We start from the raw sequence: 25,054 nt of genomic DNA on the forward strand, positions 1-25,054 counted from the left end.
TGTAAATTACTTCTATGTTATTGTGCCCAGTGCTACTCGGTCTCTGACTCACATCCTCATCATTATTCTGTATTTCAACAGGAAACCTAACAAACACTTGGCCCTCACTTTGCCTTACGCTCTGATTACAGTCAGAGACAGACAGAGTGAATGGAGGGCAAAGAAAAGCAGCTAAGAAAATCAAGGAGGAATAAAATAATCTTTGTCCAACAAGGCAAAGCTCTTCTCCTCCTAAGCTCACAGCACACACTCTTCCACGCAGAGGAACAGGTAACAACTGAGAACGCGTGTTTCCCTCAAAGTGTTGGACAATATGGGAACTACTTGTGAAGAAACGGCATATGGAAGAACATAAACAAGGCAAACCGGCAAGAGTGAAAAAAGTAAACAGGAAAAAGAAGCTGAGATGAGAAAAAAGGAAAAAAGGGAACCAATGAATATTCAAATAAGGGAGAGAAAGATTCAACTACAGAAGGGAAGACGTTAAGAACTTAGAAAGAAATGAGAAATTAGGAATCCCAAAAATCATTGAACTTAAGAACTGGAAGACTAAAGGGGAGTCTGGAGACATTCACAGGCAGGTGTGGCCATTAGCACTGCAGTGAACCAGTAAACAAGACAGTTCTTTTGGCATACCACCGTCCATTAAAGAAGATATTTTGTATTTGTACCTTTCATGCAAAAGTAGTTGATTCACGGTCTCTGTTATTTGAAAAACTCATGTATGTCAGCACTTTAGATACTGGAATAGGTTGTTCGTGTTGAAACATGGACTATTTGCTGTTTTTCCGTTGAGAAGAGATTAGATTTCAAATTCCCCAACTTGGTTACCAAAAGCATTTCCATCAGCTGGAAACACTTTTCCATCCATCTTGCCAACTTTTGACCTATGCTAGTTTCTTTTGGAAGGTGAAACCAGTCAGGATCAGGCATGGATAAGCAATTCTCCACTGAGAGCATGTCAAATAGACACACAGCCTTCCCCGAGCCAAATGCAGCAAATGTGTATTTCTTGAGAACGGACACTTACTCCGAGCTGTTCATATGGAAGCAAATAACAAGAGCCTATGTCACTCTGCAGTTTCTCTTGTAGATGAACATGGGCATCACACGTGCTATTCATTTTCTGAAATAATATTGGAGAGTGCTGTTTATACGCTGCCTATAGACCATCTAATTTAAAGAATGTAGCATATTAAAGTAATTGAAAAAGGCATTTGTTTCTGCAGCACAAAATGAAGAGTCTGATTACTAGACAAAATAACTGACATACTGTTACACTATACACATTTGCCTGAATACTATGGTATAATAAGCTATTATATGATAAGAGAAGACCTCCGCTAATCGCAGCCCAAAACCAGCCAGTCTTATTCCTTCACTACTGTCAGTGATCCCCCTGAAGTGCCAGCCAGCTGCAAGTTGATTTTTGAATGAGCTCTCCCCTGTGTATGTGAAATGGAAGACAAAGATCTGTTGCTATGGCTGGCTGGCAGCTCGTGGCACCTGATACCACAGCAGTATTTATCTTTACAATACCACAGATGGAAGTATACCCAAGTCCTTTCTTGGGTTCTTCCCATCATTCCCCTTCACCATCTGTCCACGCTTTCTAATTTTATTTTTTTTTTAAAAACAGGTCATCACAAGTCCGGCTCTGATGTCTCTTTAATTTCCCAGATGATCTGCTGACTTACTGGTGGTCTGCAAAACGAAAGCTTTCTGCAGGCTGGTTGCACCCAGCCAAGACTACAGATGCCTTGTTGCAGTGGGAGGAAGAAAATCAGAGCTGAAGTCATTATCCCCTTCACCACCACCACCACTCTCCATCCTCTGTGTAAACTCTCTGACAGCATTCCCTCCTTATCTTCTTCTAGAGTGTCAAGCAAAATGAAAAGATTACACTTGAAGACTTGTACATGGCCTTTGGGTTAGATATCCACTTTTTTAAAAAAGCCCTACATACAGCAAAATATTTTTAAAATCACAGAAACATGAAGGTTCAAGGACTAAATGTGCTACCTTAGCTGAATTACATGCAGTCTAATACTGCTCCCCAGAGAAATATTTAATATCATACTTCCTAAACTGTCTACTGGAAGCCACCTTCAGAACCAAAATCTAGTTCTAGCATCCAACAACATGTTGCACGTGCAAATCCTCATTCTTGCAAACACCATAGTCCTTTACGTTGCTCTTCATACAAAACTATAGGGATACTAAAACTGGAACAGGTAAGCATTCTTAGCCTCAATCTGGTTAAGGTTTCCCTTTTTATTTTCTATATTTAGCACCTCCCCGTTAAATCCTCTTTCCCTCTTTCGCATGCTCACATTTCCTTTTCTTACGCTAATGGTGGATATTTGGACAATCGGGCAGACAGTAAGAAGGGCAAACATAGTGCTATGAAACCCTCTAACTAAAAAGCCTGCTGTGACACGGACTCGCTGGGATCACACGCTACCGCTCAGTTTCACTCACAGTAAGAGCCACAGGTAAAGATTCGCATGAAAAAAAGAGCGTTACAAAATATTCAGCTTCCAGTGCTACGTGCCAGCAAATGTCCACTGGATGATGGATTGCCTCACAGACTCCCTCCACATGCAGTCATCCATGGCTCACCAGTGGTTTGTTACCCCAGGGTGAAGCCTACTGAATGAAGCAACTTTTAGAGTAGTTTGTAAGTCTTTGCAAAACATCAGCTTTTAGGCTTTCAGTCTTTTACAGTTAATTCAGAGGTATAGGGTCAAAATATATGAGCCTTAGTTTTTCACTAACATCATAAATGATCAGAACAACTCGTTAGCTCCAATTCATCTATTTGTCTAGAAACAAGTAAATGTCAGGAAAGGGAAAAGTTTACAATTAAGCTCTGGCTATATTAATTCCTCATAATATCTGCTTGAAGATAGCATTCAAAAGCATTTTTGTAAGATTTAGCACTTGGTTTTCCATCCACCTCATTGAGATAGCATTGCAGAGAATTCATACAAAAGAACACATGTAGAAACACATATCTTTACATTCAATGTTGTTATATGGAATCATTTTGCAATAAGCTTAATTTTAAGGCAGAAAAATAATTCAACAGAAAATGACTGGAAGAAGCATAGAAAGCAATTGTGTTTAAACACATGTAGACATCAAGTCAGTGATCTACAACTCAATGGAAAGCTCGTGTGCGGTTCTTTGTTGTCTTAACTGTTCCAAACACTGACAGTCTTAACATTTCTGCTGCACGAATTTTTGATCTCCCCTCAAAGAGAAACAAGGAAACCACCCAGTTTTCCAGCATGTACAGAGTAACTAAGCAATTCATATCACAATCGCACTGATAAACCCTCCAAATTTGTCCTCCCCATCACTGAAGATCACTGAGGGAACCCGAACTGAGAGTCATTTTAGGATGCTTGATTTATGTTACAGTCCTCTTCATTTGTTCAAGCCATAGCATGGATAAAGTAGCGAACCAGGTAGGGCACAGTGCGCAGAGACCACCTTCCACTACCGTGAGAAAAGGCTCTCAAATGAGGAAAGAGCTGTTACATAATGCAATCTAAGTTAATAATAACAACAATAAAATGTTCTACCTTTGGGTATTTTGAATGTGGAATTAAGTCATTTATTGAAAGTATCACGTAACAGCTCCAGAAACAATAGGCACTTTATTTCTTTTTTTGATGTACGAATGAGTTTTGCATGTAGATACCTCGCGTCTTGCCACGTCATGACGGTGGAACAACAGCAGATACTTATCAGCTCAGCCTTAATTAATTTACTCCCAAATGAATACCGCATTTAGAAAGAAATAAATTGTAATTTTTATCCTGGAAGACCACTTCACACAAATGGGACAAACTGTTACCTTATCTGATTTGTATCTATTCTCTAATCATGCAGAGACTTACTACAAAGGAATTTAAAATAATTCTAAAAATACCCAGCTGCTATTACACATAAATATTGCATCTTCCTCTCTGGATAAAATGTTTCTGAGGGAAACAGCTAGGTTGCTCAAGGCTTGTTTTTCTTACATCTCACATGGACATGCCTCAAACACTCACATCACTGTTCCGTCAAATTTTAAATCACCTTTGTGGAAATATCTACAAATTCAACAACGTTCCACTGTTTGTGTCCTCCTGTTTGGGTGTTTTAATTATGTTACTTCATACAGCAGAACAAAGTTTGACATTAGTACTGAATGTCATAAATCGTCACTTTAACAAAATGCATTCCCTTGAGGAGAGATAATACAGACCATATGAAAGCCCCTATTTGAGTCCAAAACCTTCTCAAACAATCCTAATTGTTTTCAGAAAGTCAATGGCAGGATTATGCTCTGAGGCACAGAAGTAGTGAGTGAGTTATATTTATATGTCAGCTCATTTTTGTTTGTTTTTTATTGTGGTGGAGGTTATTTTAAAAAAGAATATGAGGAGTCAAAAATAAAGAATGAAACAGGAATTCAAGATTAATTCAATAGTGCTGACTGGCACAAAAGCATGATAACATCGTGCTGGAGATGTACAGTTAACGTTGTGCTAGAAATGTACAATCCTTATCATTTTTCTTTATTCAAAACATTTTATTAAGGAAATGCCCACAAAAAACATCGAAACAAGTTTCACAATAATATCTGGGGCTTCAGCATGTCAGAAGCTTACAGAGACTTCACAAATACCAAAGCTTATCACGTTGCAATAAAATCCGCTAAACTAGTTTCTTAGAATGCTAATTGTTGCTTTTATAATGGCGAAATCAAGACACCATAGGTATCACTCTCTAAAGGGAACCCAGCAATCTGGTCTAATCGTTATTTGACTAATGAAAGTTAGTTTTAAGTTGGGACGGCAGAAATTTCACACTTGCATGACATAATTTCTACAGTAAGACAGGCTTATGCTTTGAATCTGACAGGGATGCACATGGACACGGGTACTACAGACACTATGATAGCAACAGGCACACGTAGTCATCTGCAAAGGTTCAGATGTTTTTCACATCGTCTTAAGAGAGCTGCAAAGAGAAGGAAGTGGAAGTGTGCAATTCTTTAAAGGAATCTGTCCAACTCTTCCCATTGCTCTTGTCTATTCTTTCAATTTGTGTATCAAGAATACGCCAATGAGCCCCTCTCCAAGGACAAGCATGTCCTCCGTCAGCTGAAGAGTGGCTCTCTGAGTTTTGTAAACGTATTCCCATGCATTATCTCAACACTCTGCATTCTCTCTTCCATGTTTGCAGCTTATTTACAAAGGGAAGACTTGGTTATTGCCAACTTCTCTACTTTTCCCCCAATGCACTGTGAAAAGGACTTCTGTGCGATAAAAATCAGCACGGCAAAGGCAGATCTTTATGCTTGTCCAAAGGCTGTCTCTGGAAGGCAGAATGCATTAGTGCCCTTGGTTTCACCTAGACCGCCTGCGTTTGGGCTACAGAACCACTCCGAAGGAGGGGAGGTGGACAGGAATGAAGGCAGATAGATTCTTCTACTTTTTGGCTCGAAAAAAAGCAAGCCTGCAGTCCTATTGATATAGACAAGTGGCCCACAAATCCTCCCTTGCTCTGCCCCAAGAGACACTCTTCAAAAGAACTAGCATCTATGTGCTGACCTAAGGGTAATGAAGACACTTCTTGAATGCTGGCCTGTGACACAGGTTTCAGTAGCCTGTGGGGTCCTGAGCTGCCCTTACTTCACCTGGGTGAATATAACTCACACTAAATTAATTTTCTCAGAGAGAGAAAAGAGAGAATCAATATTTATTCCAGGATCAAAATGCTTTTCGCTTAAAGAACTCAGCAGTGAAGAAAAATGAGGAGCAATCATTTTGTTCCCATGACAAACAAAAGCTTCCTTGCCAGTAGACACTGTATATTGACAATAACCTGTAAGCATCGTAGCACGCATAGTAATAAGATGGTATTTTGCTGCAGTGGATTTCTATCTTGTACACACTGTTTTTTGGTTCTAAACAGAAATTTGAAAGAATTAAAATAGTGTATTTTCCATTAAATAGCAACATTAAAATAGTTACAATTAACAAACACTTAATTCCCCCCACCCAATCATCAGCTTTAACTTGTCCCAATTTAAATACTGAGGCCATAAATAATGACTAAGAAATCATCAACTGATTCAAAATGCAAGGAACAGGAAGTTTGGGGGTTTTTTTTGAAACTATTATTTTATTTTATTGCAATTAATTTGGTGGCGCAGCAAGCTAAGACCAAAAATGTCACACCAAATTAACTTTCTTTTTATTAACCATGGCAGGTCAAATAATTTAAAAAACTGAAGGTGTCTCGGTAATGAGACTTAACTCAAGGACACTAATTTACAATGACACAGGTTCCTCCTTTCTGTATTACCTCACATACTTAGTAAGAAATCCTTGAAGGGTCAAATTCTTATGTCATCTAGAAATGATTCTGATCACCCTCCCTCTGAACTGTATTCATTTGGCTTCTAATACAACTTCCAGTTTTCACCCTGTCACATCAACTTGGCATTTAGTGGCTTGATTCTGTTTCAAAAGACGTCATAAACCATGCTTGTCATCACCTGCTGCATTACATAGACCTCAGCAGGAACTATGTCACAGGCCAAACAAAACCAGCTTTTGTTAGCCACCCACTGATTGCCACATGTATGAACGGTTCTGGACCTCCAGTTTATAAAATGGCATAAGTTGGTATTTAATCAATCTAAAATGTTTGAGTGAACACCAGCTCTCCGTAGTTTTTGGCCTATTTCTGAATACATTTTAAACACTAGTGACAGCAGTGTTTTCTCAATCTATTTCTTTCCAGTCGTCTTTAATCAAACCAAACCAAATCCTGTATGTACCATTTCACCATGATGCAGCATGGTTTTTCTCTTTTGGATGTTGTGGCTATTTCTGATTGCTCTTTTATCTCATTTTTCAGAAAAACAGCACCTGTAAGACTGATCGGTGAAAATCAACAGCAACAGTGATGCAATAACTTGCTTCTTCAGCAAGGGTAAGACTGAGTGTAGGCTCACTGTATCCGGTAAGTACAAAGTAATACCCAATCCTGAAAGTGATAATCTGATATTACAATACTGGACATTACAAAACAGATATTAATATGGATTGAGCAGACAGTGAAAACAAGATTAAAATGCAATCAGAAGTGTGGGGTTTTTTTTTTTTACAGGGGTTTTATTGAGGCTCAGGAAAACCCCTGAGCTGAAAATAGGTGGAGATTAAGAGAACACTTTAGAAAAGCATAATCTATGCTTGCTCTGGTCCCGCGCTCATTTCTAGTCATTAGGGGATGTGTTGCTTTTTTTTTTTTTTTCCTTCTTTTTCTTTTCACACCATTCTAGAAACACAGCAATAGCCAGCTTCATGCACGGAGAGGATGGCGTAAGCTCCTAGTACATTTCCCAGTCCCCAAACTCATTTAATGTAAAATCCTCAAGTTGAGGACATAACAGATATTAAACTGATAAAAACATATGCTACACTTGATCTTTGCCAAAAGGTCAAGAAGCAAACATGAGTCAGCAGACTCGATGGTTTCTTGGTCTAACTCAGTGAACACACTGAGACTGAATCATCGTAAGATTTTAATGCTGCAGTAGCAACAATTATGTAGCTTTATCACTCAGATTTATTTCAAGAAGTTGCAGACAGACTACAGACCCCAAATAACTCTCTCCAGGATTTCAATGAGCTCATGATTTTGCACACACAGTAACCATTCCAGGACAGGACCTTGGGAAAGCTAACGGTGACATGTCCGGCCTCCCAAAATATTCCAGTCTTGGTCTGAATATTTCCTCTATGGTAAATGAAATAAAAAGAAAAAAAACACCCAACAAACTTCCCTCTAACTTCCTGCTGCACCCCCACCCCCTGCCCCAAACACTTAAACAATCTTCTGGTTTCTGAATCATTATGGAGTTATTTTAGAACCTTCTCCCCATGGATTAAGAGAGCAACACATCTCCTCTACAGAAACTATTTCACAAAATTCTAAAAAATTGAGGAACTTTTTAATAAATAACATACTAAGGACAGAACTACATACTGCAGTGCATTTTCTTAATGCTTGCTGGACTCATTAGAGGATCTTACACGCTAATTCAAAGACTACATCTCAGTCTTGCCAAAGCCTGGTTTTTAATTACTCTGTATCTAACTCCACAATAAATTAACACAGAAAATGTCCACACACAAAGAACACTACGACAATAATGCTAAAGCCTCAAAAAATCATCCCTGTGCGTGGAAACTAAAAATGTCTTTTGAAGTTAATGTGTAATAACAAAAGACGTTTGAGTAACTTGGAACAAGACAACAATTTCTTAAAAATTATTTTCATTATCAAGAACACTTTGTAAACAAGCTTGGAAACCTTTTTGTTTCCCACTATATTTTCAATCACTCATTATAATCACTAATAATTTATAAGAATAGAATGGTAGCTCAAAAGTAAAAGGAAACGTATTGTCACAGCAGAAACACCCAGCTAATATACCGATGCTGGTGTTCCAAGCTGCGCAAGAGAGCCGGGCAACTATAACGTAATTGTTTTACTTTCAATACAGAGTATTTAGTGAATCAGTATCTGTAAATCTACTGGATTTTAATGAGTTAAAATATTTGAATAGCATAGCTTTGTTCTTTAGTTTAATTGCCTTTCCTAAGGCTCTGAACAACATTTAAGCATGTGCTTAATTTGCTACTGAAGTCAACAGAACTTTCGGTGAATACTGGAAGTTAAACGTGTGTCTAATGAGATTTACTGGATCAGAATGCATAAAAACCACTGTGAGCAGAATCAAAGCCCAGAGGCATCAGTCAAGTCCACCCTGAGTTTCCCTAAAGATACAGGGTCTCCAAAATGAGAAGGAAAATTTTATAATTATTATGACATATCTACTGTACATCTGTATTTCTGAAATACTTATATAGCAAAACACATACCAAACTTTATAGGCCTTTAAAGTAGAAGGAAAAAAAACCCCTTGAATTTATCCTAAAATAGTAACTGGAAGCTTTTGTGGACTTTTGTTTGGTATCAGTAGTTCAGCAATACCCTTTGATGTGAGGCAACTGTTGCTTTGTCTCACATTTCCTTCAAAAAGAAAAGGTAGTACAATTAAAATGTTTTGACTGGGGGCAGGAGAGAATGGAGTTAACATGTATTTTAGCTATCTGTTTCTCTGTGAAAAAGAAGGACTGTAATCCAATATTAGCATCTCACTTCCTCGATCATTCAGGCAAACTGCGTAATCCTCTCAAACCTGCCTATGAACATCTGCATTATACCAGATGATACTCATTCTCAGATTAAATTAAATTAAATTACCTGCATGCCTTTAAGCCCCCTTTTTATTACCAAAGACTACCATTTCTTCCTAGTGCGGTGGAGTTTAGTTTAACAAATAACAACCCGATGATCTTTGAATGCAGCGTATAAAATATAAAACTGTTCTTTACTATTTTGTGTGACATTTAAATGGCTTAGGTGAACATTCAATTGAATTGCAACTAATAAATATTTTCCTTGACAGTAAATATTAAAAAAGGATTTGACTCCAAGAGAAAAATTCTTCAGATTCCACATTCACTATAAATGTTCAAATCTGACTTAGCAGTATTTTAATTCTTTCTCTTATAGCTTACATGGAGGATCTGGTTCCGACATCAAATGTCAGAGACTTTTTTTTCTTCTGCCCAAAAAAACTAACACAATATTGCAGAAATGTTTAACAATGTCTCTTAACAATATACTATCGCCAATCCTTTCTTTAATATGCTGTCAAAATCAGCAAATCTGTTAAAGACAAAATTTTGCAAATTTGAATTTTGAACATAATGGCAGGCATTAGCATGGACGGAGTTAATCTTCCCCACTCTTTTTAAGAGTAAAAAAAGGCTAGGAACAGCTGTCACTCAGGTGATGAATACAAGCTGCCAGCCTTTGAAACAGCAGGTACAGCATTTGAGCTCTGAATTAATTAGCATTCGGAAAGCCTAAACACCGCTTGATAACTCCGCAAGATAATTTTTGTCCCTTCCTGCAAATTAATACTGCTATTAAGATGAGCAAGGACACAATGCAGATCATAATTGTACCCATTAAACAAAGTTTCACAAATAACAAATTAGAGGTTCTAGCCAAGAATGCATCAAGTCAAATAAAGCATTGCTGCAAATAACGTACAGGAATTTGTCTTCACTGTTTCACGGCATTCACAAAAACACATACAATATGAATTCCTGTGTAAATGCATGAAATGTTTTCTGCATATAAGCACAGGTTTCTCAAAAGTTCAAGTTTCTAAATGTTTAAATAGCGGCTTTGTCTCATAAGCATTCGGGCTACTTCCATACAAGAGCCCCTTTTACCACGTGCATACACACTGAAACGACAAGTTAGCAAGGCCTCGGAGATTGTAACGTCTTCAAAAACAAGGCCTCCACCAAACGCTGCTGCAGCACTGCATCAACGTCTACACAACCCGGTGTGAAAAACCCTCCTCCTGTATGTATCATTTCATTGCAATGACGAACATATTTTAAGAAGCACAAAAATGATTGATATCAGAATTTAACGATGCTTAATAAGTGGCCATCTGTCAACAGTCAAGGAGTAAAAAAGAAGCACATTATTATTTCCCAAAAGATTAGAAATATTGATGCTAATTAAAAGGCACATTATCATTATCTCAAAGCAACGTCTAAACACTAATCAGACTTCAAGTCCAGCAAAGGGGAAGGGGGAGACCTATGGATACGAGCGTTCCCCAAATGGGTCATTTGAGTTGGTAATCTCTAAATTGGTGTTACGATAGCGTACAGATTGGAACTTGGCAAGTAGCGGGGAACCCCTGACTGGGTGGGCAAGCAATTAAACCTTGACTTGATATATGAAAAGATTATTTATTTTAAACTCAAGTCTTTAGAAGAAATCTTTGGTACATTTTTACAAAGAATTGCAAAAGAAAAGACCTATGCTAAACGTTGCATTTCACTATTTTTTTTTTCCAATTTTCCATACACAGCCATTTCAAAACAAAATAAAACAAAACTTGGCATCGCGGTGCCCAGACATATGATTAATTGCACCATACTAATCTGCAATGTACCAGGTATTTTTAGCCGAGAAATGGATTGATGTCACATGCGCATAAGGGACCTGCATGGCTAGTTATGACTGAAACCCACACGCAAAGGAACAATACCCGCAACGCGGTGTCCGTGAAGCACTTTCAACTATTTGGGCCTTTAAGAACTCCCTTCGGGGGTTTGGGGCTGCTTCGGCTCCTCATGCCGAGTGCTATGGAGGGAGAAGGTACGTAAAGGTAGGTGGTTCAGGCTGCTGCTAATGTTTGCCTGGAGCTCTGCCTTCGACATTAATAGGCAGTTTATTACCTTTTAAAATGTGGTATTTATTGACATTTTCATAATTCATCTTGATCAGAACCTCTTTTAAGCAAACAGACCTGTGCTAACCTCAAAATCCATGCTTCATGTTTGAACAGAAGCTGCCAGCAGCCCATAACGTGCTTTTTGTCTTAGTACGTAAAAAGCTGACAAGACTCTTGGCATTTATTGCTTGCAGAGAGGCAAAGTTCTAGGCCATTGGCAAATGTTTCCCTGCCCTTGGGATACAGGAGATGTGTAAGCAAGATAGGACTGATCCCACCTCCCACGTCGTGGAAACTACATGTACGGTCCCAGGTATAGCAATGCTGACTCTCTGAGCCTTGCTCATCAGTTTACCGACTTTACGAGGCCAACTGAAGAGTTTTGTGCTACCAGAGGAAAGGGGCAGGTGAGTGGTGCAGAATACTCCAGCGCTGAAGATAAGCGAAGCACAAACCCAAAGTAAAAGGCGTACTGAGAACAGCTGGAGAAAATAGGGATGGGAGAATCGCACTGGAAGCATGGAAAAATGGCAAAGCGAAAGTGTCCCAGCCATGGCTGCAGAAAAGCACAGCTACCTTGGCAATCAGGGCCCAGGGCCGTGAGTACCCATACATAATTAAGACCAGTCATTTTTTTCCACCATATTTTTAACAGCAAACTTTTTCACCTGTAACTGCCACTATCAAATTACCATCTCCACAGTGCAAAGCCACCTCTAGTCTTCCTCCTCAGGTCAAAGAACCCATTCATCACCGTCGAATGAAGCATATTTCTATTTTTACTTGTCATTTCCAAACCATCGCTTCACACAGGTGTGACCTCTGATCCTGATTTTCCTTCGAACACTCCCTTGCCATACTCTCACAGTCCTCCATTATCTCTTCCTTACAAAATATTAAAAAACTTAAGAAAGATGTCCCTGGTTTTGATTACCCTATTCCAATCTAACTCCTTGATCTTCAGCATAAACACTTCAATCATTCTGGCATTTTCATTGACTCAAATTAAATGCAGAGCCAGTAATTATTTCACAATCCCCTTGCCCTTTCATACACAGGTCTTCTGCCTTACACAATGACAAAGTATTACCTCCCTGATCCTTAAACGGTTCAGATACTTCAGATACGCTTTGGATATGAATCTGACACAAGGGGACTCTTTAAGTAAACCTTGTGAGGCTTACCCAGTCCTAATTATTAGCAATTACAGTGCTTTGCTAACGTTGAGCTCCAATGCTCAAACATGATGTGAGCCATATAACCATACAATTGTTCCACTGATTAACAGGTTCCTCGGGCTGATCACGAGCCCTAGGTACAAGATCCTCCGTATTTTGCAGCCTTCTCAACGTAAATTCAGTGGAGCTGACACCAAAAGGGAAAATCACAGTACTGTGTAGGTAAATTTGAGACAGGAGGCTTAGACAGACATACGGAAAGGAAAAAATACCATCAGTATCCAGTTTTACTTATGTTATTTACTTCCATATTCACTACATTTGTTTTAAACTATCACTGAATTCTTTATTCTTTGTGCTTCACAGATTTGCCTTCTGACTCTGTGCAACTGTTGTACATTGTATAGCTGTCAGAGTAGAAGTGGAATGTATTAAAAGCTGGATAATTGTAAATTGGGGCATATGGCACTAAGGAGAATGTAGGAGTTAGTGGGAAGAAGGGGGTTTTGTTTTGATTTTTTCAAGAGTCCGGATATGACTAAAGCTTTTTCCGGTGGGCAAAGAAAATATCCCTTGTTTCTCTGTTTCTCCACAATTTGAAAAGTTGTCTTTTTTTTTTTTTCCTTTTTTTTTGGGGGGGGAGGGGGGAGGAGAGAGAGGCAAGGAGAGTGTGGGGAGAGAAGAAGAGAGGAAGGGAAGTTTGACATTAATTCTAATTTACGTGAAAAATAATAAGTTTTCCTTCTGGTTCTCTTCTTCTGTCCCAGGAAAATACATTCTCAAACAGCATGCATTACATTGAGGGTTTTTTTCCAAAAAAAGCACAGAAATGAGCTAGCTGCTGTGTAAACATGTCAGACTTCATAGCTCACATGCACTGCAATGACCAGCACAGTTCGCTCTTCTCAAAGGTATTGCTTCAAGCTGATTGCTGACTCAAGACAAGAACACAACTCTGGTCATAGTGAGATTCTGAGTATTTTCTCTGCAGCTGCAGGGTATAGAGGCTTTTCTGTTTGTTTTGCTTTTTTTCCCCTTTTTCATATGAAACCTCAGATTCTGAAGTACAGTTTGGCAGCACCAGACTGAATTCGCTGCCAGTTTCCTAGGGTACAGAATCTCTAATAACACAAAGCCCTGACTATCTTCTTGCCCAATAAATAATCAAAATTTTGCACCACGATCTGCCTTAAAAATATGATTTCTTGTTTTTTATCTCTCAGTTGCAGCTAATCCTTTCTGTCAACGGGGTTTCATCTGTAACAATTCTGCCTGTGACACGTTAGGTCCCAATGCATCTCTGAACAAATCCCCACGCATGGCATGGTTCACAGAGCGCGCAGGTTGCAAAAAGGACCGCAGAGACAGAGCCTCTCCTCTCTGATGGGATCAGAAAGGCTGCGCTTTCACATGGAAGACACTCATCAAAGGAGAAGACGGGAGAGACAGCACGCTGTCAGGGAAGTCCAGGCTTACGTATTGCATTTTAGGTGCATAAGCAGAACAGAGCATTTGTGGTATTTGTATTCTTGAGCACCTCCTCTGTCGGGCTGAATTATTGGTCACGTGTTTATTGCTGTCACGCTGGAAAGCTGACCCAGGCGATGTTTGCTTCATACTCAGCAATTTCAAACAGCTTTTTTCTAGGCTTTAAGGGCTAGCATTGTATAACTCGCTCTCTAGGACTGGTCCTTCCTTTTCTCCTCCTCTCTCCTGTCCCTGCTTCAATTTTACGCTTGTTCACTTTGCCCAATGCTTAAAAAGAAAGCCCACGAGACAGCAAAAACTGGACAAACGTTTTTGCCAGCAGTGAATTATCAGAGGCTTCCCTTGGTTTCGCAGAAGGAATAAAGGGAATAAACGCAGTGACAGCTATTTGCTCTCCCCACTTATTCGTTTCTTTTTAAAACCTGCCTGGCCCCTCTATCAGGAGCAGCCTGCAGTTAATGTGCAGTTGTGGAGGGGAAGAAGGTGACGGACACCTGTGTCCTCTCCTGCTTACTGTGGCACCCTCACCGAACTCTCTTGCAAAATGCCATTGCGCTGTGTGGCTGCGTTCTCAGGGAAACGGCTCCACTTTCGTCTCATCGACAAGGAAACAAAAAGTGTGCTTAAATTTGCTGTAGGGACCCTTAACACCTAGAGGGGTCATTTCTTCCAGTTATCTGGGATTTTAAACCAGTTCCCACACGTCTCTCTGGGCTTCTCTGATATCTTCTTGTCAAGCCAAGAGTTTCAGTTCACTCAAAGACCGAAAGCGCTGAAAAAGCTGCTCTTGATGGGTGCCAAACTGCTAATAACTAAGAGATTACAATGGCCATGTAATCAAAAATTACTGGTATTCCAGTTTCATCTTTTGAGATGTCTGAGAAAAAGAGTATGCTTCTGGCGTGTATACATGCACACACGTTCTCTACTAGTGCGAAACCATGTAACTGAGGGTACTTTGAAAAGATGCCTCTATATTCTGTTACTCTGTTCTCAGATCAATTAGATGGCGCAGCAGAACTGACACAGCTAAGCACAGCAACATTAGCTCACATACTGCATCATTTTATATCTCACCAAATAAAAATTATAAAAAACATCTATCTGTACTAACTTTTCAAATAATTCTATTATTTACATAAAGTCCTAGTTAGTTAATGTTACAATCAGTTAGGACACCCAAAGTACACTCTATAAAATTTCACCTTGGGCTTTCTGCTGAAATGCTGCTATTGCAAAACCTCCACAGGCCATTTACACTTAACTAAATACTGTTGCAGACACTTTAGAAAAATTCATACACACAAGTCTCTTAAAATTGTTTCCTATACACAAAAAATCCCAAATGAACCAGGGGCGTTCATTAATAATGTGCATTAATGGGCAGAAATTTCTTCACATGGACTCTATAAACCTTCAAATACTTGCAAGATAAATACTTTGCTTTTGTGTAATACGAAATGACAAAATTTTGGTTTTGATGAAACACTTGGACCCAATTGTCGTTATGAGTATATCAACGCTTATACCAAGCACAGATGGGAAGAAGTATGAATTTATTTTATGCTTTCTTTCATACATTCATAGCAATATAAATTTAGATTTACTGTATTATTACTAACTAAATTTGAGATTCATTCATCTGGGGAAAACATGCAAGGAACACCCAGATTCCTGAATGGATGTTACTTGTTTTAGTAAAAGGAATTAGGCCCCAGGCATTCTACACACCTTGTAATTAGGTGAAATCCTGAGGACTTAAAAAAACAAAAAAACCAAACAAACAAAAAAAAAGGGGCACCTGAAAAGATTTTAACAACTGCTTTCAGAATGGCTAGTCAATCAGCTGTTAGCTACACAACTCAAAAAAAAAAAAAAGTTAACTGACAATTTACTAACTGTTCAAAAAGAGTGCAACAGTAGCAAACCCTTCCAAGCAGAGAGGCCAGCATATGCTATTATTTCAGGGGGACACTTGTTTCTCTGAACAGTAACCCTGCTTCATCTAATAAATTGGGTTTATGTGCTTATACCCAGTAACTTCAACTGAATTGAGACACCTGCTTTTTTTTTTTTTTTTTTAACTGAATATGAAAGCAAAAGACCTACTTAAATATATCTTACATGTGAATCAGATCTCCTGGAAGAAGATAATACTACAAAGGATAAACAGAAAAATTGCACAAATTCCTTACAATGGCAAAAGACTTTGGCTTTTCAAGGCATCTGGTGATCTAAACAAGTCCACTGGGACCATGTGGCATGTAAACAAATTAACATTTTATTTAAACGTCAATCAACAAGATCTTTCCATTCAAACCCAAGTCAGCTGCACTGGCAGCTGTTAAAAGCAGTGACACTCCTGTCTTGGAGGCTAAGGAGTGGGTGGAAACATCATTCTACTTTTAAAACATCTCCCTAAACCCCCACACTTTATGCTTTTCAAAATTTATACAAATACATTTTACATGACAATTCCTGGGGATAACCTCCCCAATTCCTTCCTCCATCCTCTTCTCATTCAAAATGTTGGAGGTTAAAACCCAAACCCATTCACTCTAAACAGCAACCAGTGCAATTTTCGTACGTCACACTCTATCGCTCATCGTCATTGCCATAATATACTTTAGACCTGGTTTTACCGGGTAGTGACATAACACAAACTCTTTGAGAAAAACACAAAAGGAAGAATACTGGTGTAAGACATCAGCCACCAGATCAGAGGATGCTTGCCAAGAATTCTGTCAGATTACCCTCTTAAGTTCATGGAATTTGCAGAAGAGTAACACCTTGCCGCTCAGGCAGCGCAGCGTGAGCCCAGGAAGCCAGGCAGGTAACACCGTACGATTCTGACCGAACAGCACGGCCTGTCAGTGAATCTTCCAAATCCTTCAATGAAGGTGGCACATACAAATACAGGCTGAATCGTGCTATGAGGGTGTACTTGGGAGGGCGGTGGGGAAAGGTGGTGGGGCAAAATCAGGAAGAAAGGAAAGCCACTCACAAAACCAGATAAATAATTTTCTTGGTCTTTAACTGTGTGTCAAAAGTTTATGTAGCTTTCTTTAAAGAAGTTCCCTTCTGCACGAAGAAACAAAACTGAACTTTGCTAAAACCAGTCTCCATTTGTTAAATACATTATGAACTGCAAAGAACACACAAAGATCTTCTTCCTCTTAGCCATGTAAAAATACATGATCAAATTGCAGGTGATAAACAGTCAAGACTAACAAAATCCGGTCTACTTCACTGCGAGTGAACAACTTATGCACATAATCCCTTTCCTAGATATTCCTAGCACACTGTACAAGAATTTTAAAATGTGTCGCACATGATGGTTCTCCTAATACCTTTAATTAAAACACTACCAGAAGTTATAATGAAAAAGGATTACTTTTTTTTTTTTAATACACTAAAACCTCAAGCTCCTGTTATTTTACATTCTGGTAAGAAGGAAATGAACAATGAAGCCACATTTTGGTATTTAAGATAATCGTAAGATTTTAAGTTGAAGGGCAGGAAAGAGGCTTCATTTTTAAATTTGCCTTTAACAGATACAAGCTTTATGTTCCTTTATCATTATGAAGACTCTCATTTAAAATTTCACCCTTTTAAACTCCCAACATTTGTTCACAAGCTGCATCCTCTCTCTGCCCCAATATAAATGACAAACATGGGCTCCCACTGAATGAAAGGAAGCTAGTTAATAATTGGCTTTATTGTCATTTCTGGCTGCCTTGTAACACCCTCTGGATTTTCCTCTGAATGCAAAATTCTTAATACCATCCTAGTTTTCACGGTGCTCAGCATGCTAGCATGTGACTACTTCAAATAAAACAACGTTATCTGCTGTTTGCAAACTCTCTGACTCCCATCTAACAAAGTCATTTTATCCTCTCCTGGATAAAAGCTGGGGTATGGGTGCACAGCAAGATGAAGGTCAACTGACTCCAAGATCCTCGCGTGCCTATGTGAAAAGCGGGCAGGTCCACCCACTAAGGGTATTCAGAACTTCTTAGCATTTTAGAGGGTTCAGAGCGTCGCTCCCCAAATTTCAGTGGAAGCTGTAAGAACTCTAGTTGCCCAGGCTCTGTCTCTTCGCTCCAGGCACGGGGACATCGGCAGGTGCTGTCTACTTGATGTGATGATGCTGGGTCCTCCACAGGAGGGACGACGATGGTGGCCGTGCAATGAGACAAGTAACGGGCTTGTCTCTTCTCCTTCGCAAGGCTCCCATCTCTTGATTTCAGCAACAAAACAAGACGGGGAGCTCCTTCACAACACAAGCCTGATTCCTAGAGTTGTATCATCTTCTGCAGTCAAAAAAATCTTTTGGGCTTCATGATCACATCATTAAAAGCTGAATGATGATGATCATATACAAAGGAGAAGACGAGCAAAAGTGTGGAAGTGATTATATCTCTCTGATCTTCTTTTAATGCATAGCCTCTGTATCTAATTTCTGGGGTTTGAAGGCTGGGAAAAAAGATCGAAATTGGTTTGCTTGGATTATTATTTTTTAATGTAAACTGGTCATTTGCATTATTTGTTGGGGTTTTTTTTAATGTAAACTGGAAACCCAAACTGATATCCCGCTACAGAGCCCATGTTGATGCTGACAGGCATATCATCAATTCCAAACATATCAAAAACCCGGTACGTAATGAACTGAAGCAAAAGACAAAGGTAGCAGATTATCTTCTGTGATAACAGGATGATAACATATTTATCTGCTACTGTGTTTCATAAAGTATTTGCTAACTGCAGAGAAAAAGCTTGAGTTCAATTCCAGATTCTTGATAAAGGTGCTGCACTTATTACAGATCCGTCCCACCCAGCTCCATTCCTCTTGCAGGACACAGCTCTAAAACGTTAACACCTCTGCTGAGCACAAGACAACAGGGGTTTTCAGTGCTTTGTAGCTTTGAACAACTTAGGCAGATGTTTTACAAGAAAAAACAAAAAACCATAACCCCTTAAGAATTTTCAAACCCTTGCTCAATGCATGAACTCTGCTTCCTAATTTATTTAATTTTTTTGGTTTTGTTTTAATGTGGATAAAACAGCATTCTACTTTCCTCTTGGTCTCATAAATACTTCAAATTCTCAAACAGTCTTTTCAAGGGGCAAAAAAAACATGACAGGGCACACAATGGGTATAAAAATGTCTCAATTCAAACAAGTGAAATATAAAGAGCTTATGACCAGTAGACAAAAAGAATTCAAAATGAAAAGTAATAAACAACGTAAGGTAAAACCGCTACCTGCTCCACCTGCAATTATTTATATTACTGGAGTGCCTGGAAACCCAAACTGGCACACAGTTCCCCACCAGGAACTGTGGGACAACAAAGTCCCTGTTCTGAAAGGGTTTAATGAATGATGGCCTTAAAATCATACCCTGATAATACTGCAATACTCCAATGCAAGCTCGAGCGTAACTGTGCCACATGAAGAACTACGTCCCACTTACTAGAATGAAACCTGATTTCAGATTTAACAGATTGGACTAAGTTTAGGATCTAACTATAATATGATGTAAGACAGAATATAAATTCATTGCCACTGCCAATATATTTTGCCATACTGCTCTGCCAGGTCATATTGACCTGGAAAAACAAGTACATGTATGTGTGCAAATCCGAGTGTGTTACGTATAGATCTCTTCGAGGAAGAATACCTATGCAGGATTGATGGCAATGGACAGTATGTCTAATGGCTTTTTTAATTGGCACTATGATGATTAATTGGGGCCTTCACAGAACTCCAGGAGTTCTCATTACCAAACAGCATGGTGTCCTGGCACACTGTGTGGGTGACCGTTATTACTACATAGTCACCAGATCATGAAACACCGATAAGATAAATTTTATACAAGGCTATGAACCCCAGAAATTGAAGCCTACTACTGAGGCAGTAGGAAAATTCTGTTTCCTTCTTAATATATTATTTCAGCAGTAGTCATACATTCAAAGAAAACAGAAAAGGCCTTGAGAAAGACATTGAAAACAGGCTAGATGTGTAATAAGGATTAAATATGCCACGCAGTATTTCTCGCTATTGCAAAAGTTTATATTTGCTCACGGCTACACACAGGATATTGCAACAATCCCCACAGACATGAACAGGAGTTAACCAAGCTAGGCCTGGATACTACACCTCAGCAATTGCTGGGAGCAGTTATCTGCAGGAATGGTGATCAATACAAATACCTCAACTACACCTAGCTGCTGCTGCCTTTCACTGAGACATGCCTGACGTGCTTCTTTCTGCACAAGACCCAACTCGCAGGTCCCTCGAGGTTGGCTAACCGGCCACTGGCAGCCTGACGGCTCTTCCCATGGCAGCCATGACACCACAGGCAGCAGGAGCGCAGAGCTGGGCAGGAGGTGCCAGTGTGGAGGGGACCTCGAGGGTTTCTGCTTTGCTTTTGGGTTTATAAAGCTCTCATCCAGCTTCCTTTATCTGTCCTGCCATTTGTCAGCACAGCATACAGCGCTTGCCTCCACGCTCACCACAGCCCTTTCTCAGCTGGTGCCAGGTTACTGAGACTCGCTATGCTCATTTCACAGTTAAGGGAGTACGTGCAGTCGAAGGACTTCCCGAGCCGCTATCTCCCTGCTGCACCCCCGCGGTTTTGGGGCTGACTGGCAGGGCTGGGCTGCAGGAGGTCCCGGCGGGAGCGGCCAGGGGCCGCCCCAACCGGTCCCAGCCGGATCCCCAACAGACAAAACAGCCGCGCCGCGCGCCAAGACCCGCCGGGGGCGGAGCTTGGGCACGGAGCTTGGGCACGGCTGCGCAACGGCTGGAGCGGCAGCCAGCGCCACAGCGGGGGCGGGACCCGCGCTGAGGAGAAAGCGCGCGGCCGCGTTGGGCTGAGCCGGGGAGCCCGTCCCGCCGTCTTTGGGGCAGCAGCGGGCCGCTCACGGGGGCGTTCGCGAGTGCTCGGCGCCACGGGGAGGCGCCGGGCGAGGAGACGGGGCTGCCCAGGGCGGCTGCGGGAGAGACCGCTCGGAGGGACGCTGACGGGGCCCGCTCAGTGCTTCCCTCACAGTCAGGTTACGGCAGGGAGCAGCGCAGGGTTTGCTTTTATCTCTCAGTACCGGAATCGGTGATTAAAAGCTGCTTAATTCACAAAAAATTAAATTGATGGACATTCTCCTGAATCAGAGCTGTTTGTAGCGGGTGACAGCACCTACATGCCAGTTTTGAAGTCTGCCGTTTGCTTCGTTGCACAATACGACTACTGTGGCGACTGTGCTCAGGCACATCTGTAACAGCCAAGGGTAACAGGCTTCGGTATATTCAAAAACTCAATCGACAAGACCACGTATAAGCCCGTGAACGTCTCCACGACATTATAAAGAAACATTCAGCCATTTAAAAATATTCTGTCAATAATCTTGGATAACATTAACACCATTTTGCATTCTGTGAGCGATTTAGGATTTTGTTGCGCACTGACAAAGGGCTCAGATTCTCATTAGAATTATGTAAAATCTTCTTACGCAAATCTCCTGTCAGCTTTATTCCATTAAAAATAATAAAAGTATGCTCAAAATTAGGGACCAAAGCAAATTTTGTTTAGACTTCACAGATTCAATTTACTATGCTGTTAACTGGATAGCACCAATACACTTTTCACTTTGCCTGGACAACATGATCTAATACGACGTTTGACTCCGTTTACATCACACCCTGATGCTGTAAACCGCTTGTCACAACTTAAGGCGGATTCAGCCCCAGCTGCAGGTCTAAACGAAGCGCTTGGGCAGTTACCAGGCAAGCTGGTGCTCCCAAAGCATCGTCCGTTGTGCTGAGCATCCCGCGTTCGTACCTGTGCAATATCCCCTCCAAAACCAGAACCTGCAATAACGATTGCCCACCAGCCAGCACAGGAGAAAAGCTTAGATCATCTCTTGCCCAGTTAACTGGGTTTTCATTCTCTTCTTTTCTTCTTCCCACTCCAAAAAAAAAAAAAAGGAGGCTTTGTTGCATCTGAAAAGGCTCTCAGCCTAACGAAGAAAATGAGGAATAGATATGATACAAGCCCCATGAAGAGATGAGAGTAGCCTCCAAGAGTACATTTCTTAAAAAAACCAAACAAAACCCTCCCAAAAACCCCACCATCAAAAAAACCCCTGAACCCAAAAAACCTCTTGTGATGCGGACAAAGTTCAGGACTGTTTCCTGAGCTGAGCACATGGTGCCAGAAGCCACCAGGGACTGGGTAGGGGTGAAGCGCTACTGGGGCAGTTGGCTACGCACCCAGTGTACCCACGTGGCACAGAGCTGTGTACAGGCTAGTTTGGGAGCTGCTTTTTGTCGCAGCCTTGTGTTAAGAAGCACACCTGTTCCCTGAGAAATAGAGCTTCCCAAGTGCATCTCTGGCTGACTCGCACCAAAAGGATATATTGCAGCAATGGATTTTTCTGTCTCGTTTTGTGAGCTAAGTAAAGGCAATGCCAAGAAAAAACGAGCTGACCAAACAGTCAGTTGTCAGGAAAGTGTGCTTTTTTAGCCATGACAGTAATGCTGGAGTAAACTGGCTTTGAAAGATTTCCGAGTTTTGTGTTTTTGAGGATTTTATGAACCAGTTTTAAATGCATTTGGATCATTAAGAATTAGTTTAAGTTGTACTTCCCTGGGAGAGAAACTACTGTAAATCAATCTTATTTTAAATATACACGAACAGCTTAAAATTGCATCGTATGCCATCACTAACATGCATTAGCTTCCAACTCCAAGGTAGATTTAGATTTCTCTACAGAGCTGAAGATATCATTCAGAAACAGATGTTAAAGTGTCATGAAAAGCAACTATCTTACTGAATAAATGAAGTTCTTTATGGCATTAAAAAAAAATTAAGACAGGTTAAGTAATAGATGTCCTATTCAACCTTTTTAGATGGTGTAAATAGCCACCTCTATGAATCACAAATCATGAGAAATTGCCATGTTTCTGGAAATGGATATTAATCTTGAAACATGTGCCCTTGCACTCATGACGCATGGCAAGCTTGGCCAGTAGAAGCTCATGGAACGAAAAAGAAAAGGAAAAAAAAACCCAACCCAAAGCAAAAAAAAAAAAAAAACCAAAAAAACACCAAACCGAACCCCACCCTAGAAGAACTGACACCCATGACACCGTTGTAAGAATAATTGAGCTGGTGAATCACAAATTGCGGCCTTTTTCCCAGGAGCACTGCTGCTGCAGAAAAAAAAAAGGAAGAAAAAAAGCCACCAACAAAATATGTCTCTGTTCTGAAGCAATCTAGATTTTTCAGACTATTTTTAAATTTGAAAATGATTCTATTTTGCCATTCTAAAGAAGTAAGGGTAACAGCACACTAACTGTTGTTAAAACGAACCTTTACTTCAAGTTTGATTTAATAAGGAGTTTGTAAAAATACTGCGACACAAATGAACTCAATATGTTCTCTTCCCTGGCCTCCAGTAGACAGAAAATTATATTTTCAAAATCCATTGACATGAGTCAAATTGTCTTGCCTCTAGAATTTTTATGGTTTCAGACATATCTGACATATCATTTTTGCTACCCTCTTGTTAACTCTCTCGAATCATTAGCGGCATTTCAGTGTACAGGCGGAGAACGCTAAATTAAAGAATAGATTTCAGTTTTTAAGCCCCAGGGCAGAAGAGGTTGAGCACATCACAGAGAAAATGTATTTTACTTCCAGCTTGGATTGCCTGTGCTCTCATTACATTACCTCAGCACCCCTTCAGCTTCTGTGTGAAGCAGAGGTATATTAAGCTCTGAAGGGAGCTCATTCTTCTGTCCTAGATGCTAAAGACAGACATTTCTGGAGTGATGAGAACTGCTTGAGTTGGATGGAGAAGATACTTGAAAATGCCTCGTGGGGTTCCAGCCGTACAAGCCTAAGCATAATAGCACCGAATTGGGGGTGTGGCACACCAGAAATTTATAACTGCTGGTGGACAAAGCTTTTATTGCCTTTAGAAACACTAAGATGAAAGGGAAAAAGAGCTCTACATTGAGGGGAAGAAAAAGAAAGAAAAAAAAAAGTGAATGCACACAATGGGGTTTTATATATTACCCAGACGGGCTTCTATTGCTGTGGGACTTTTCTCATTCATTGAGCTAAGAGGATAATTTGGTGGTGCGTCAGCAAAGCAACCGAAGGACTTAACTGCAGCGAGGAGGCCGGTTGGTTCATGCACACCTTGACAAATGGCTAATTGCAGCTGTGGGCTGTTTTGAAATTCTGAGCATTCGTATGTCAGCTAAAGAAATCACAAGCGAAATCTGGTAGAAAAGGAGAAAGGAAAAACACAGCACAGAAATGGGGGGAGAGGGAGGGTTCATTACACACAGCAGCAAAGTAACTACAGAAGGACGAACAAGAAGAGCACCAACATGTGACCGGTGCCAGTCATGAGAGGTGTCTAGAGACATCATTCGGCGTTGAAAGCAAAGATACGACAAAACATTAAAGCAAACATATCTTTTTCCACAGTTCCTGAAACTACAGATTTCAGTTCCAAAAAACAAAAAAAGGCGGGGGGGGGGGCGGGATTATGAAAAAGGGAAAAAAAGAAGAAAAAAGAGGAGGGAAAAGAGAAAAAGGGGAGGAAGGAAAAAAGAAAAAAGGGGGTGAAAAAAGGAAATAAAAGGAGGGGAAAAAAGTCCGCCAACCCTCCACCCCATACCAAAACAACCAACTTCTGTCCAACTCTAGCTGTCTTTCCCTTTTCTAAAAACAGCAACTCTAGAATGAAAGAAAAAAAAAATCAGTTATGTGAAGACAGGGACAGAGGAAGAAGCTTTGAACATGGTGAAAATCAGGGATAAGAAGAAAGTATAGAAAGCAAAAGACGGCTGCACCAGCAGGGTAAATAACCGTTATAATTAAGTGTACGACGTGACTGTTCACAGAAACCTCGTTGCTACCTTAGTCATGAAGGACATCCTCCCGTAGGGCCTCAGCTGCCACAGGGAT

General features: G+C 40.3%; 1 protein-coding gene and 1 non-coding gene across 4 annotated transcripts in view; both read right to left on the bottom strand.

Moving 5' to 3' along the window:
• Window positions 1–25,054, bottom strand: part of MACROD2 (mono-ADP ribosylhydrolase 2) — an 892,353-nt gene that overhangs the window by 478,403 nt on the left and 388,896 nt on the right. The window lies entirely within an intron of this gene.
• LOC129205454 (U2 spliceosomal RNA) lies at window positions 7,333–7,522 on the bottom strand. The gene has a single exon (XR_008576742.1). It is a non-coding gene; the product is annotated as a U2 spliceosomal RNA (small nuclear RNA).

Source organism: Grus americana, chromosome 3 (assembly GCF_028858705.1).
Source record: "Grus americana isolate bGruAme1 chromosome 3, bGruAme1.mat, whole genome shotgun sequence".
Classification (NCBI taxonomy): Eukaryota; Metazoa; Chordata; class Aves; order Gruiformes; family Gruidae; genus Grus; species Grus americana.